This window comes from Salvelinus namaycush, chromosome 10 (assembly GCF_016432855.1).
Source record: "Salvelinus namaycush isolate Seneca chromosome 10, SaNama_1.0, whole genome shotgun sequence".
In the NCBI taxonomy this organism is placed as follows: domain Eukaryota; kingdom Metazoa; phylum Chordata; class Actinopteri; order Salmoniformes; family Salmonidae; genus Salvelinus; species Salvelinus namaycush.
This window is the reverse complement of record NC_052316.1, coordinates 33,941,691-33,957,116: the sequence shown is the minus strand read 5'-3', so window position 1 is coordinate 33,957,116 and position 15,426 is coordinate 33,941,691.

The window sequence follows — 15,426 nt, the reverse complement described above, 5'->3', positions numbered from 1 at the left end:
TGAAGGGCAGCTCCGGACTGGAGGGCAGCTCCGGACTGGAGGGCAGCTCATGACTGGAGGGCAGCTCATGGCTGGAGGACAGCTCATGACTGGCGGGCAGCTCATGACTGGAGGGCGGCTCTGGCAGCTCCTGACTGGCGGGCGGCTCTGGCAGCTCCTGTCTGGCGGGCGGCTCTGGCAGCTCCTGACTGACGGACGGCTCTAGCGGCTCCTGACTGACGGACGGCTCGGGACAGACGGACGGCTCAGATGGCGCTGGGCAGGCAGGCAGCTCAGATGGCGCTGGGCAGGCAGGCAGCTCAGATGGCGCTGGGCAGACGGACAGCTCAGATGGCGCTGGGCAGACGGACAGCTCAGATGGCGCTGGGCAGACGGACAGCTCAGATGGCGCTGGGCAGACGGACAGCTCAGATAGCGCTGGGCAGGCAGGCAGCTCAAACGGCGCTGGGCAGACGGACAGCGTAGACGGCGCTGGGCAGACGGCAGACTCTGGCCGGCTGAGGCGCACAGTAGGCCTGGTGCGTGGTGCCGGAACTGGTCGTACCGGGCTGGAGACACGCACCACAGGGCGAGTGCGTGGAGGAGGAACAGGGCTCTGGAGACACACTGGAAGCCTGGTGCGTGGTGTTGGCACTGGTGGTACTGGGCTGGGGCGGGGAGGTGGCGCCGGATATACCGGACCGTGCAGGCATACTGGCTTCCTTGAACACCGAGCCTGCCCAACCTTACCTGGTTGAATGCTCCCCGTAGCCCGACCAGTGCGGGAAGGTGGAATAACCCGCACTGGGCTGTGTTGGCGAACCGGGGACACCATGCGTAAGGCTGGTGCCATGTATGCCGGCCCGAGGAGACGTATTGGAGGCCAGATACGTTGAGCCGGCTTCATGGCACCTGGCTCGATGCCCACTCTAGCCCGGCCGATACGTGGAGCTGGAATGTACCGCAGCGGGCTAAGCACACGTACAGGAGACACCGTGCGCTCTTCCGCATAACCTGGTGTCTGCCCGTACACTCGCTCTCCACGGTAAGCACGGGGAGTTGGCGCAGGTCTCCTATCTGACTTCGCCACACTCCCTCTTAGCCTCCCCCCCAAGACATTTTTGGGGCTGACTCTCAGGCTTCCAGCCTCGCTTCCGTGCTGCCTCCTCATACCACCGCCTCTCGGCTCTAGCTGCCTCCAGCTCTTCACGAGGGCGGCGGTACTCTCCAGCTTGAACCCAAGGTCCCTTACCGTCCAGTATTTCTTCCCAAGTCCATGAATCCTGTGTTCGCTGCTCCTGCTGCTGCTGCCGCTTACCACGCTGCTTGGTCCAAGTGTGGTGGGTGATTCTGTCACGATCGTCGTAACGTGAAAGAGAAGAGGACCAAGGCGCAGCGTGAAGTAAATACATAATCTATTTATTTAAGCGACGTACTGAAGAACACTTAAACAAAACTACAAAACAAACCGACGAACGTGAAGCTATACAAAACAAATAAGTGCAGACACTGGCAATTTACACATAGACATAGACAATCACCCACAACCTACCTAATGACTATGGCTGCCTAAATATGGCTCCCAATCAGAGACAACGATAGACAGCTGTCTCTAATTGAGAACCAATCTAGGCAACCATGGACTTACATAAACACCTACAATGAACACAACCCCATGAACTCTACAAACACCCCCTAGACAATACAAACACCCTAGACGAGACAAAAACACACAAACATCCCCCATGTCACACCCTGACCTAACTAAAATAATAAAGAAAACAAAGATAACTAAGGCCAGGGCGTGACAATATCCACAGTAAAATGAGTCCGATATCGCCATAACCTGAAAGGCTGCACAGCAAGGAAGAAGCCACTGCCCCAAAACCGCCATAAAAAAGCCAGACTACGTTTTGCAACTGCACATGGGGACAAAGATCATACTTTTTGGAGAAATGTCCTCTGGTCTGATGAAACAAAAATACAACTGTTTGGCCATAATGACCATCGTTATGCTTGGAGGAAAAAGGGGGATGCTTGCAAGCTGAAGAACACCATCCCAACCGTGAAGCACGGTGGTGGCAGCATCATGTTGTGGGGGTGCTTTGCTGCAGGAGGGACTGGTGCACATCACAAAATAGATGGCATCATGAGGCAGGAAAATGATGTGGATATATTGAAGCAAAATCTCAAGACATCAGTCAGGAAGTTAAAGCTTGGTCACACATGGGTCTTCCAAATGGACAATGACCCCAAGCATACTTCCAAAGTTGTAGCAAAATGGCTTAAGGACAACAAAGTCAAGGTATTGGAGTGGCCATCACAAAGCCCTGACCTCAATCCTACAAGCCTACAAACCTGACTCAGTTACACCAGTTCCTCTGTCAGGAGGAATGGGCCAAAATTCACCCAACTTATTGTGGGAAGCTCATGGAAGGCTACCAGAAACGTTTGACCCAAGTTAATCAATTTAAAGGCAATGCTACCAAATACTAATTGAGTGTATGTAAACTTCTGACCCACTGGGAATGTGATGAAAGAAATAAAAGCTGAAATAAATCATTCTCTCTACTATTATTCTTACATTTCACAGTCTTAAAATAAAGTGGTTATCCTAGCTGACCTTAGACAGGGAAGTTTTACTTAGATTAAATATCAGGAATTGTGAAAAACTGAGGTTACTGATACACAATGAGGTGTTTCGCTATGGTTTCATTGTGTTGGTGGTAACTGTGTGTGTTTGTGTATGTATAGTTGTAGATTCGCATCACCTTCAGTAAAAGAGAGGATCTGTTTTTCTAGTGTTGGGAGTGTTTCCCTCTGTTAGCTATCCTCTGTCTGTGTGCACATCTGCTGTGATTCAGATAGAAATGGGATCAGCTACAAGGTGACAGCTTGTTCTGCACTTCAATAGATAATGGTTACCAAGAGAGTAATGTTGCCTCTTCAAATCAGAATCACACTGGAAATCTTCTCTGACGGTCTGATTTATGTTGCTGAAAATGCTACACAAATTACACTTCACTTTGGACTAGAGAGATCTGGGCAGCCATGATGTGTGTGTTTGTGTGTGTTGGCCAGCCAGATGTGCACTGTTTTTCTTAAGTGGCTAATGAGAAAACAGCAGCTGCTTCCTTTCAACACCATACCCATTGATCTGAAGTTTGCAACACGCACACACACACACACACACACACACACACACACACACACACACACACACACACACACACATGCACGCACGTAGCCTACACACACATCTGAAGGATCAAGTCGAATTCAAAGCAACCCATGAAAACCTCACTCTGTTCTTTGCAGAGACAGAACACACTATTTTTCCCTTCACCCACCTCTGATCCGCAAAAAGTAATACTGCCATTTAGAAGCAAATAGTTTGGGTGTCAAATAAGAGATATTCAAGACATTATTTTGACTGCTCAGGACAAATATACTTGACATTATACAGAAGTATAGGAATGAGGTTAGAATGATTACTACTGTAACAGGCTTTTCTGTCCTCCCTTGATATAGGCTGACAATACAACAATCATTTTAGCAGGACAACAGCAACAAAAAACAGCCCAGCACTGATCAGTACTCGCAAACAGAAAACAAAGATATTCTACGATGAACCACAGCCCAGATAGTAAAACTGTACTTTACACTCAACATTATCAAGAGACTTTTATGATAGGGACGAAAACAGAATGGGGATTGGAACAGAGAAACATCATAAGAAGAGGACTGTTTCTCAGATCATCACTAGGCCTAATTCATTAAAGTTAAGCTGTCACCACTGTTTCCCTGCAGAGGGACCCGAGCAGGGAGGGAGGCCACAATGCTTGCTGCGAGATTCACATGTCATTTCTATCCCATGTAAAAGCCAGTGGGTGAAAGAGAGATGTAAGGGTTGTTTGGGTGGTACAACGACAACTTGGTTTGTCACCAGAATAATAATCCCCCAGCCTGAATCTGGGTAGGACGGTTCCTCTCTGATCCTTGTGTGTGTGTGTGTGTGTGTGTGTGTGTGTGTGTGTGTGTGTGTGTGTGTGTGTGTGTGTGTGTGTGTGTTAGACAGGGTCTGGGTGGGATGGTTCCTCTGATCATAGGGTGGGGAGCTCTTCCCTTATGATTTTTCAGTTGAAAAAAAAAAATCCCGTCAAAGAGGTTAAAGGGTCTATATAATATTGGAGTCAGACGGATCCATTCATTCCCCATACTCTTCATGCACCATGAGAATTAGTGGGAATATGCTAAACTTATTTCATTCTGTTAATACATATAAGCCTTTATTTTACACCATCATTCTTAGAGCACATAACGGCACAAGGGTAATAAGAATAACACATTTAAATATTTAAAACATATTATACAATGCATTCGGAAAGTATTCAGACCCCTTGACTTTTTCCACATTTTGTTATATTACAGCCTTATTCTAAAATTGATTAATTATTTTTTCCCACCCCTCATCAATCTACACAGAATACCCCATAATGACAAAGCAAAAACAGTTTTTTAGAACATTTAGCAAATGTATAAAAATGCTAAACTGAAATATCACATTTACAAAGTATTCAGACCCTTTACTTTGTTGAAGCACCTTTGGCAGCGATTACAGCCTTGAGTCTTCTTGGGTATGACGCTACAAGCTTGGCCCACCTGTATTTGGGGAGTTTCTGGTTCGATCAGGTTCAAGTCTGGGTTCTGGCTGGGCCACTCAAGGAAATTCAGAAACTTGTCCCGAAACCACTCCTGCGTTGGTTTGGCTGTGTGCTTAGGGTTGTTGTCCTGTTTGAAGGTGAACCTTCGCCCCAGTCTGAGGTCCTGAGCGCTCTGGAGCAGGTTTTTATCAAGGATCTCTCTGTTCTTTGCTCCGTTGTCTTTCTGGAAGGTTCTCCCATCTCCACAGAGGAACTCTGGAGCTCTGTCAGCGTGACCATCGGGTTTGTCACCTCCCTGGCCAAGGCCCTTCTACCCCGATTGCTCAGTTTGACCAGGCGGCCAGCTCTAAGAAGAATCTTGGAGGTTACAAACTTCTTCCATTTAAGAATGATGGAGGCCACTGTGTTCTTGGGGACCTTCAATGCTGCATAAATGTTTTGGTATGACACAATCCTGTCTCGGAGCTCTACGGACAATTCCTTTGACCTTATGGCTTGGTTTTTGCTCTGAAATGCACTGTCAACTGTGGGACCTTATATAGACAGGTGTGTGCCTTTCCAAATCATGTCCAATCAATTGAATTTACCACAGGTGGACTCCAATCAAGTTGTAGAAACAAACATCTCAAGGATAATCAATGGAAACAGGATGCACCTGAGCTCAATTTCGAGTCTCATAGCAAAGGGTCTGAATACTTATGTAAATGTGATATTTCCGTTTGTTTTTTATACATTTTTTTTTTTAAATAAATAAATATGCAAACATTTCTACAAATCTGTTTTCGCTTTGTCATTATGGGGTATTGTGTATATGTAACGGCTGTCGTCTTCCTCGTCTGAGGAGGATAAGTTAGAAGGATCGGAGGACCAATGCGCAGCGTGGTAATTGTTCATCTTACTTTAATAAAGGTGAACACTCAAAATACAAAACAAGACAACCGAAACAGTTCTATCTGGTGCAGACACACAAAGACTGAAAACAACCACCCACAAAACCCAACACAAAACAGGCTACCTAAATATGGTTCCCAATCAGGGACAACGATTGACAGCTGCCTCTGATTGAGAACCATATCAGGCCAAACACAGAAATAGCAAAACATAGAAATACAAACATAGACTGCCCACCCCAACTCACGCCCTGACCATACTAAATAAAGACAAAACAAAGGAAATAAAGGTCAGAACGTGACAGTATAGTTTGATGAGGGAAAAAAAGTATTTAATACATTTTAGAATAAGGCTGTAACGTAACAAAATGTGGAAAAAGTTAAGGGGTCTGAATACGTCTGAATGCACTGTATTTCTGTCTGCAGAGAGAACCATACCTAAAGTAGTTCAGAGGTTTTCTACCTCAGCTGCAGGTTCAGGTTGCTATGTAAGTGCCACAGCCCAGTGACACTGTTATTATCATCTGTTGTCAGAGGGGCAGACATGTTAGTATTAGCATTTATTTACCTCAGCACAGCTGTCTGTCTCCTCAGAGATAATGAAGGCAGAAGGACTATGAGATCAGCCTAACCAAGCACCTGTAAATGCAGGGGGGGGGGGGGGGGGGGGGAGAGAGAGTGTAAAGCTGGGAGAGGAATTCTAAGAAACTTGAAACGAGTCACCTTGCTGACATCAGACTGACTAACCTTTTGAATTTCCATCAAACAACTTATTCAACAGCGGTTCAGCCTGAAGCAATCATTTGCCCTACCTGACAGTAGTTGGAAACATGTCACCTGGAAAGACCCTAGCCACAGCAGACAGACATGCTATTGTCAACTCACATTTGTTGGTGACTCTGTCAACATTGTGAAATCATAAAATGACTTTACAAAATGCTCTGGCAGCAATAAAGAAGGATGTTTGCACTTTGTTTAATGCTTGTTTAATGAGTATTAGGTTATTACATTGTAATTACTATTGTAGGCTACCATTCACTACCTGGTAAATTATGTACCAGGATGTTATTGAACACTCCGTTCGTGGATAATGTGAAATCATCCAGTCATTCTCTGCAAGGATCTCTATGTGAGTCTCACTAATGAAAACACACTATGCTAAGACAGCCTAACCCTATCAGGGTGTTCAGAGAAACCAGCAAGCCCAGGAGGATTGAAGGTGGTCCCAACACAGCTGTGCTCATTCTAAATCAAGTCATTGTTAGTGATGAATCACAGATGAGACTTCTTTCCAAATGGCATGCTATTCCCTATATAGTGCACTAATTTTGACCAGACCCCTATGGGCCCAAAGTAGTGCACTATATAGGGAATAGGATGCCATTTGGGATTTAATCTGTGCTGAGAGCCAAAATGGCTGATGAAATGAGACACTCATTGATACATGCAATTTTGTCTAGTGTCTCACCTGCTATTACCTCCTTCTGTGACCTCATCACTATATAATTTACATCTGAGGATTTTACAGTGTGGAGCATCAATAATAGGCTTCATACAGTAGGTGGTGTTGACAATATGCTTGGATAATTGGTAGAGTGCATGGCTGTAACGAACGTCGTCGGGAGAAGGAGAAGAGGACCAAGGTGCAGCGTGGTAAGTGTTCATATTACTTTTAATAAAATACGAACACTTGACAAAACAACAAAACGACCAACGAACAGTTCTGAAAGGTGCAACAAACACTAGAAAAATAACTACCCACAAACACAGGTGGGAACAGGCTACCTAAGTATGGTTCTCAATCAGAGACAACGATATACAGCTGCCTCTGATTGGGAACCATACCAGGCCAAACACATAGAAATACAAAACAAGGACAAAATAGAACACCAGACATAGAATGCCCACCCAAACTCACGCCCTGACCAACCAAAATAGAGACATAAAAAGGATCTCTAAGGTCAGGGCGTGACAGTACCCCCCCCCCAAAGGTGCGGACTCCGACCGCAAAACCTGAACCTATAGGGGAGGGTCTGGGTGGGCATTTCACCGCGGTGGCGGCTCTGGTGCGGGACGTGGACCCTTACTGCCGACCCCGGACAGGAGGGCGACTCTGGCTGCTCCGGACAGGAGGGGGACTCTGGCTGCTCCGGACAGGAGGGGGACTCTGGCTGCTCCGGACAGGAGGGGGACTCTGGCTGCTCCGGACAGGAGGGGGACTCTGGCTGCTCCGGACAGGAGGGGGACTCTGGCTGCTCCGGACAGGAGGGGGACTCTGGCTGCTCCGGACAGGAGGGGGACTCTGGCTGCTCCGGACAGGAGGGGGACTCTGGCTGCTCCGGACAGGAGGGGGACTCTGGCTGCTCCGGACAGGAGGGGGACTCTGGCTGCTCCGGACAGGAGGGGGACTCTGGCTGCTCCGGACAGGAGGGGGACTCTGGCTGCTCCGGACAGGAGGGGGACTCTGGCTGCTCCGGACAGGAGGGGGACTCTGGCTGCTCCGGACAGGAGGGGGACTCTGGCTGCTCCGGACAGGAGGGGGACTCTGGCTGCTCCGGACAGGAGGGGGACTCTGGCTGCTCCGGACAGGAGGGGGACTCTGGCTGCTCCGGACAGGAGGGGGACTCTGGCTGCTCCGGACAGGAGGGGGACTCTGGCTGCTCCGGACAGGAGGGGGACTCTGGCTGCTCCGGACAGGAGGGGGACTCTGGCTGCTCCGGACAGGAGGGGGACTCTGGCTGCTCCGGACAGGAGGGGGACTCTGGCTGCTCCGGACAGGAGGGGGACTCTGGCTGCTCCGGACAGGAGGGGGACTCTGGCTGCTCCGGACAGGAGGGGGACTCTGGCTGCTCCGGACAGGAGGGGGACTCTGGCTGCTCCGGACAGGAGGGGGACTCTGGCTGCTCCGGACAGGAGGGGGACTCTGGCTGCTCCGGACAGGAGGGGGACTCTGGCTGCTCCGGACAGGAGGGGGACTCTGGCTGCTCCGGACAGGAGGGGGACTCTGGCTGCTCCGGACAGGAGGGGGACTCTGGCTGCTCCGGACAGGAGGGGGACTCTGGCTGCTCCGGACAGGAGGGAGACTCTGGCTGCTCCGGACAGGAGGGAGACTCTGGCTGCTCCGGACAGGAGGGAGACTCTGGCTGCTCCGGACAGGAGGGAGACTCTGGCTGCTCCGGACAGGAGGGAGACTCTGGCTGCTCCGGACAGGAGGGAGACTCTGGCTGCTCCGGACAGGAGGGAGACTCTGGCTGCTCCGGACAGGAGGGAGACTCTGGCTGCTCCGGACAGGAGGGAGACTCTGGCTGCTCCGGACAGGAGGGAGACTCTGGCTGCTCCTGACTGAAGCCCGTCGCCGGAGGCTCCGGACTAGAGGGCGTCGTCGGAGGCTCCGGACTAGAGGGCGACGCCGGAGGCTCCGGACTAGAGGGCGACGCCGGAGGATCCGGACTAGAGGGCGACGCCGGAGGATCCGGACTAGAGGGCGACGCCGGAGGATCCGGACTAGAGGGCGACGCCGGAGGATCCGGACTAGAGGGCGTCACTGGAAGCTCCGGACTAGAAGGCGTTGCTGGAGGCTCCGGACTGACGTCCTTCGTTGGAGGCCTCGTGCCATAACTCCTCACTGGAGGTTTCGTGCCATGGATCCTTACTGGAGGCTTCGTGCCATGGATCCTCACTGGAGGCTTCGTGCCATGGATCCTCACTGGAGGCTTCGTGCCATGGATCATCACTGGAGGCTTCGTGCCATGGATCATCACAGGAGGCTTCGTGCCATGGATCATCACTGGAGGCTTCGTGCCATGGATCATCACTGGAGGCTTTGTGCCATGGATCCTCACTGGAGGCTTCGTGCCATGGATCCTCACTGGAGGTCTCATGCCATGGATCATCACTGGAGGCTTCTTGCCATGGATCATCACTGGAGGCTTCTTGCCATGGATCATCACTGGAGGCTTCGTGCCATGGATCACCACTGGAGGCTTCTTGCCATGGATCATCACTGGAGGCTTCGTGCCATGGATCATTACTGGAGGCTTCTTGCCATGGATCATCACTGGAATGGAGAGACACACAGGAGGCCTGGCTCTGGGAGAAGGCACAGGACTCACCAGGCTGGGGAGACATGCAGGAGGGTTAGGGCTTAGCACAGGCACAGAACTCACCAGGCTGGGGAGACATGCAGGAGGCCTTGTCCTTGGCCGAGGCACCGGATGCACTGGACCGTGGAGGCGCACTGGCGGTCTCGAGCGCAGAGCTAGCACAACTCGTCCTGGCTGGATCCTCCTGTAGCCCGGCAAGTGCGGGGAGTTGGAACAGGCCGCACTGGGCTGTGCTGGCGAACCAGGGATACCGTGCGTAGGGCTGGTGCACTATACCCCCGGCCGAGGAGACGCACTGGAGACCAGATGCGCTGAGCCGGCATCATCCCTCCTGGGTCGATGCCCACTGGGGACACCGTGCACTTCACCGCATAACACGGTGCCTGCCCAGTCACTCTCTCGCCACGGTAAGCACGGGAAGTTGGCTCAGGTCTCCTACCTGAGTCCGCAAATCTCCCCGTGTGCCACCCCCCCAAAAAAATTCTGGGGCTGCCTCTCGTGCCCGTTACCTCGAGCCAATTCCTCGTAGTGTCGCCGCTCCGCTCTAGCTGCCTCCAGCTCCTCTTTCGGACGGCGATACTCCCCCGGCTGTGCCCAGGGTCCCTTGCCGTCCAATATTTCCTCCCATGTCCAGGAGTCCATCCTTCCACGCTGCTTGGTCCTTTGGTGGTGGGTAGTTCTGTAACGAACGTCGTCGGGAGAAGAAGAAGAGGACCAAGGTGCAGCGTGGTAAGTGTTCATATTACATTTAATAAAATACGAACACTTGACAAAACAACAAAACGACCAACGAACAGTTCTGAAAGGTGCAACAAACACTAAACAGAAAATAACTACCCACAAACACAGGTGGGAACAGGCTACCTAAGTATGGTTCTCAATCAGAGACAACGATATACAGCTGCCTCTGATTGGGAACCATACTAGGCCAAACACATAGAAATACAAAACAAGGACAACATAGAACACCAGACATAGAATGCCCACCCAAACTCACGCCCTGACCAACCAAAATAGAGACATAAAAAGGATCTCTAAGGTCATGGCGTGACAATGGCAAAGATTTTTTTTTTTTTTTTTTACACGTCTAACACATTAACAGTTGATTTATAAAACATAATAGTACTTATAAGTGCTACCAAAAAGGATATTATCTGCTTTTGTTAATCAAAATAAATCGATTTGGATCTGTAATCATTCACACTTTACAGAACTAGTGACCTAGGATAGAATGACATTTGCAAAGCAACAAGCTGTCACACCCTGACCATAGAGAGCCTTTTTTATTCTCTATTTTGGTTAGGTCGGGGTGTGACTAGGGTGGGTAATCTAGGTTGTTTTATTTCTATGTTGGCCTGGTATGGTTCCCAATCAGAGGCAGCTGTTTAGCGTTGTCTTTGATTGGGGTTCATATTTAGGCAGCCATTTCCCCACTGGATTTTTGTTTATGTGTAGGTGCCTGTGAGCACTCCATAGCTTCACGTATCGTTTGCTGTTTTTTATAATTGTTTTGTGCATTTAACGAATAAAAAGATGTGGAACCCATATCACGCTGCGCCTTGGCCCGAATGTTATTTCGATGATCGTGACACAAGCTGAACATTGAATGACCTTTGGCAATAATAATCATCATTAGTAACCAAAATGAATATGAACACCTCATCTTTAGACACAGTGTTTTACATAACTGGCAAGGGGCAGATTGTTCCCCTATCAAATGCAATGAGGGACAATTCTATTTCTGCTCCTGTTGTCTCGCTCCTGGTGACATTTGCCATGTATCAAATATGGCCCAGGATTAGCTTCACCCCCACCACCCCCCCTACAGGGCAAATCCATTTCCTACCATGATTAATTTTAATGTTGCTTGGGATATTATTATTCACCTATTTGGTTCCGTCGGTGGCGGAGTTCCTTAGCCCTGTTTATAATTCAGGTTAGGTTGCAGCAGGAAGGGCTGTTATGTCTGCTGCATCCCTATTGCCACCCTATTCCCTATATAGTGCACTACTATTGACCAGCCTTTTCTGCACTATGTAGGAAAAAGGGTGCTTTTGGGGATTCAGCCTAGGAAGGTAACTCATGTACTCTCTCTCTCTCTGCAGACCCTGAATGTAATAAGATGGGAGAGGATTTTCTTTTCCAACAGCTCCACTGACGGAAATATCATTTGAAGGCTGCCTTATTATGAATGATCAGGTGCTCACTGGGAGCACAATGCATTGTTGTATTACAAACCACAGAAGGTGTTCATGGAACAACAATGAATGTGAAATATGGGATGCTATTACTAACAGCAGAGCACAGGTGTAATACCAGTGTTATTTTGAATGAAAAAGTAATCCAATTCCCTGAAAATGTAACAAAGGTTTTCCATCAATAAAACCACACATCCATGAAAGGATGCATTAATTGATGAAATCTGGATTGTATCGTAGGATAGCGAGATTAGCAGAAGTCCCTAAGTCCCAAATTAGCATACTCCCTAAGCATGTGATGTGGCAACAAATGATCCACAAATCTACAGAATAAGCCTTGTAAGTACCCCAAACCCAGATTGTCATGAACACTCCAAATGATAATGCATGTGCATTTAGTCTTACTTGGAACATGTGAACAATAGCCTATGCTTAACATAGGCCACCTAACAAAAGCAAGGGACAAGAGAAGATCTCGTAGGCTACATATAGAAGCTAATCAACATAATACAGCTGTACATTCCTCTCTCTACCTGAACCCTAAACCCTCCCCCTCTCCCCTCTCTCCACTGCAGCAGTAATGTTGTAAACATCTCTCACCGTTAGAAACATCAGCCTGAAGAATGAAATCAATAAAGGCCTTAGGTTTCTTTTTGTCACTCCAAAGTAGGCTTCTTAGTGCTAGGACGTATGAGGTCTGTGTGGTCCGCTTGTCAGTTTCCTGTACCAGTGCCCCCCCCCCCCCCCCCCGGGCCCAGGGCCCAGGGCTCAGGGCAGCGCTCCACCTCTTTTCTGCGGCAGCATCCCAAATGGTATCCTTTCCCTATATACTGCACTACTTTTGACCAGGGCCCTTAATGCAATATGTAGAGAATAGGGTGCCATTTGGGATGCAGATGGAGGTGGTTTCATTAAAGCCATCTTGGGAGGAGGTCTGTTTTTTAGGCTACCTACAGCCTAAGGTGGCAGTGGCCATAGAATGGCTCCGTCACTGGGGCGTATGGGTTTAACCAAAAAACACTGTGCTTCAGCTGGTCTGTAAGAAATTAACAGAATCCTTTAGGGCACAGGTGTCAAACTCATTCCACGGGGGGCCGAGTGTCTGCGGGTTTTCGCTCCTCCCTTGTACTTGATTGATGAATTAACATCACTAATTAGTTAGGAACTCCCCACACCTGGTTGTCTAGGGCTTTATTGAAAGGAAAAACCAAAAACCTGCAGACACTAGGCCCTCTGTGGAATGAGTTTGACACCCCTGCTTTAGGGCTATGGTATCTGCAAGTCAACAAAGTCAATGGGTCAGATGGCCTCAAATGTATGAAGTCGTCGTCGCTGTACATGTAAGGTATGTTCTGAAGGAGAATGTTCTAGATTTTCTATTTACCAGATTTTACTTGTAATTCAAATGATAATCCAGCAATATGAACCAGCCAGGACAATAGGAAATTAGTCTGCCCTACGAGCTGAGTCTGCCCATTTTTTTTTTAACCTTTTCCTAATAGTACTGACTTTGCTGATAACTACTTTATTGAGGGACTAAATAAATAAGACTGTGATATGCGGTTGTCTGACCTAGCTATATGAACGCACTAATTGTAAGTCGCTCTGGATAAGAGCGTCTGCTAAATGACTAAAATATCAATGTAAGTTACCTTCTTTGTGCAATCAGGCTGTAGAATAATGCCCAGGGTGTCTGGCAAAGTGAAGAAGGGTGTTTCTAATTTAAATGCAGCTTTTCAATGTCAGAAGAAGTCAGCACCTCTGCCAATTCCACCAGTCAAGCCTTTAGAGAGGGGAAACAAACAAAGGCACAGTTGTGGAGCATAACAATGTCTGCAATTAGGAAGCAGATTCTATTGCTTAGCAACAAACCCTGCTGCCACTATAGTGCTAAATGGATGACAGAGAGAAAACAGAGGCTAGAGATCAGAGGGACTGGACTGACTGACGAAGCCACAGAGGGGACTGAGAGTATCAGGAATCAAGGTAATACCCAGATGCAGACTGTCGAAGTAACACTGTTTATTATAGCAACAGGAGCAGGCAAAGACAGGTCAAGGCAGGCAGGGGTCAAAAATCCAGGGTAAGGCAATGGTACAGGACGGCAGGCGGACTCAGGGTCAGGCAGGATTCAGTAATCCAGAGGTGGAGCAAAGGTACAGGATGGCAGGCAGGCTCAGGGTCAGGCAGAGAGGTCAGGTGGGCGGGTAGAGGTTCAGGACAGGCAAAGGTCAAACCGGGAGGACTAGCAAAGAGAAGCTGGGAAACAATAGGAGCTGACAGAAAAAACACTGGTAAGCTTGAACGAACAAGACGAACAAACAGACAGAGAACACAGGTATAAATACACAGGGGATAATTGGGAAGATGGGTGACACCTGGAGGGGGGTGGAGACAAGCACAAGGACAGGTGAAACAGATCAGGGCAATTTGACCTGACTGGGAAAAATGAATCAAGTTTATTGCATTCACTGTGTACAGTAGAACAGGTCAATGCAAAGTGTGTTTCTACATTTGGTTGTGAATCAGCAGTTTTCTTTTGTTATGTCAGTCAGTGACAGTCTCTCAGTTAGCCCATGTCAGCTAAAATGTTTTAGATTGGTAAATTAGTCTAGCCGGCTATTTAAACTTGTAGTAATCATGGTCGAATTACCAACCTGGGCCCCCCATTGACTATGTTAGTCACTCTCACTTAGATATCATATTAATTAAAAACGTCAAACATTTCTCTTCACCCTATGGCAAAATTTGTCGAATCCAGGAAATTAACTGTACAACTTAAAAAATGTATTTCCACCCCGTGGCAAATTGTGCAGAATTGCATATTAAAATTGCTAAATCTTCTGTCCGCCCATGGCAAAATGTGTAGAATTGCAGCAAACTTACTTTAAAATTGGAATATGTAACCTTTGTGAACCCGACCAAATTCACATAAAAAACTTTGTCATAGATCTGTCATTGTCATTGAAAGCAAGTCTAAGAAGCATCTGTTCTATATGGGTATTTCTATGCTTCCCGTTCTTAAGTTTAGTTTTTGCATCTTTTACTTTTGGTTTTGCACACCAGCTTCTGCTTCAAAGAGCTGAAAATACAATATTTGGGGTTATGGAAAGTACATTTCAAAGCGGTTTAGATGATTCTCTACATTATACTTGCTTGTTTTGTCACAAACTGAAATTAAGTGAACAATTACAATTTTAGCAATCAGGCGATGGCAGAGAGATTTTCTGCATAGTGCATCTTTAAAACTGCGACATTTTCTCGAAGACCCATGGCAATATTTTGGGTAATTGCAGGAAATGTATCCGCTGTCAAGAGTGGTGGCTCTAAAATGGCTAGGGCCAGCTCTGACTGGTGTGGATGTGGGTACGCAGACCCGCGAGCTACTTCACACCACTTGAGATGAAAATAGAGAGATTTACTCAAGCCTCGCTCTACCTCATAGCATAGCATCCCTAGCCACTTCATAGACCACAGTGGATCCCACCATTTGAGGGAAAGGGATGCTGCTGATGCAAAAGCAATCAAGACTCAAATAAGTTATTATAGAAAAAAAGTCTGACAATTGTTGTCACAGTGTATAGCCAAGTAC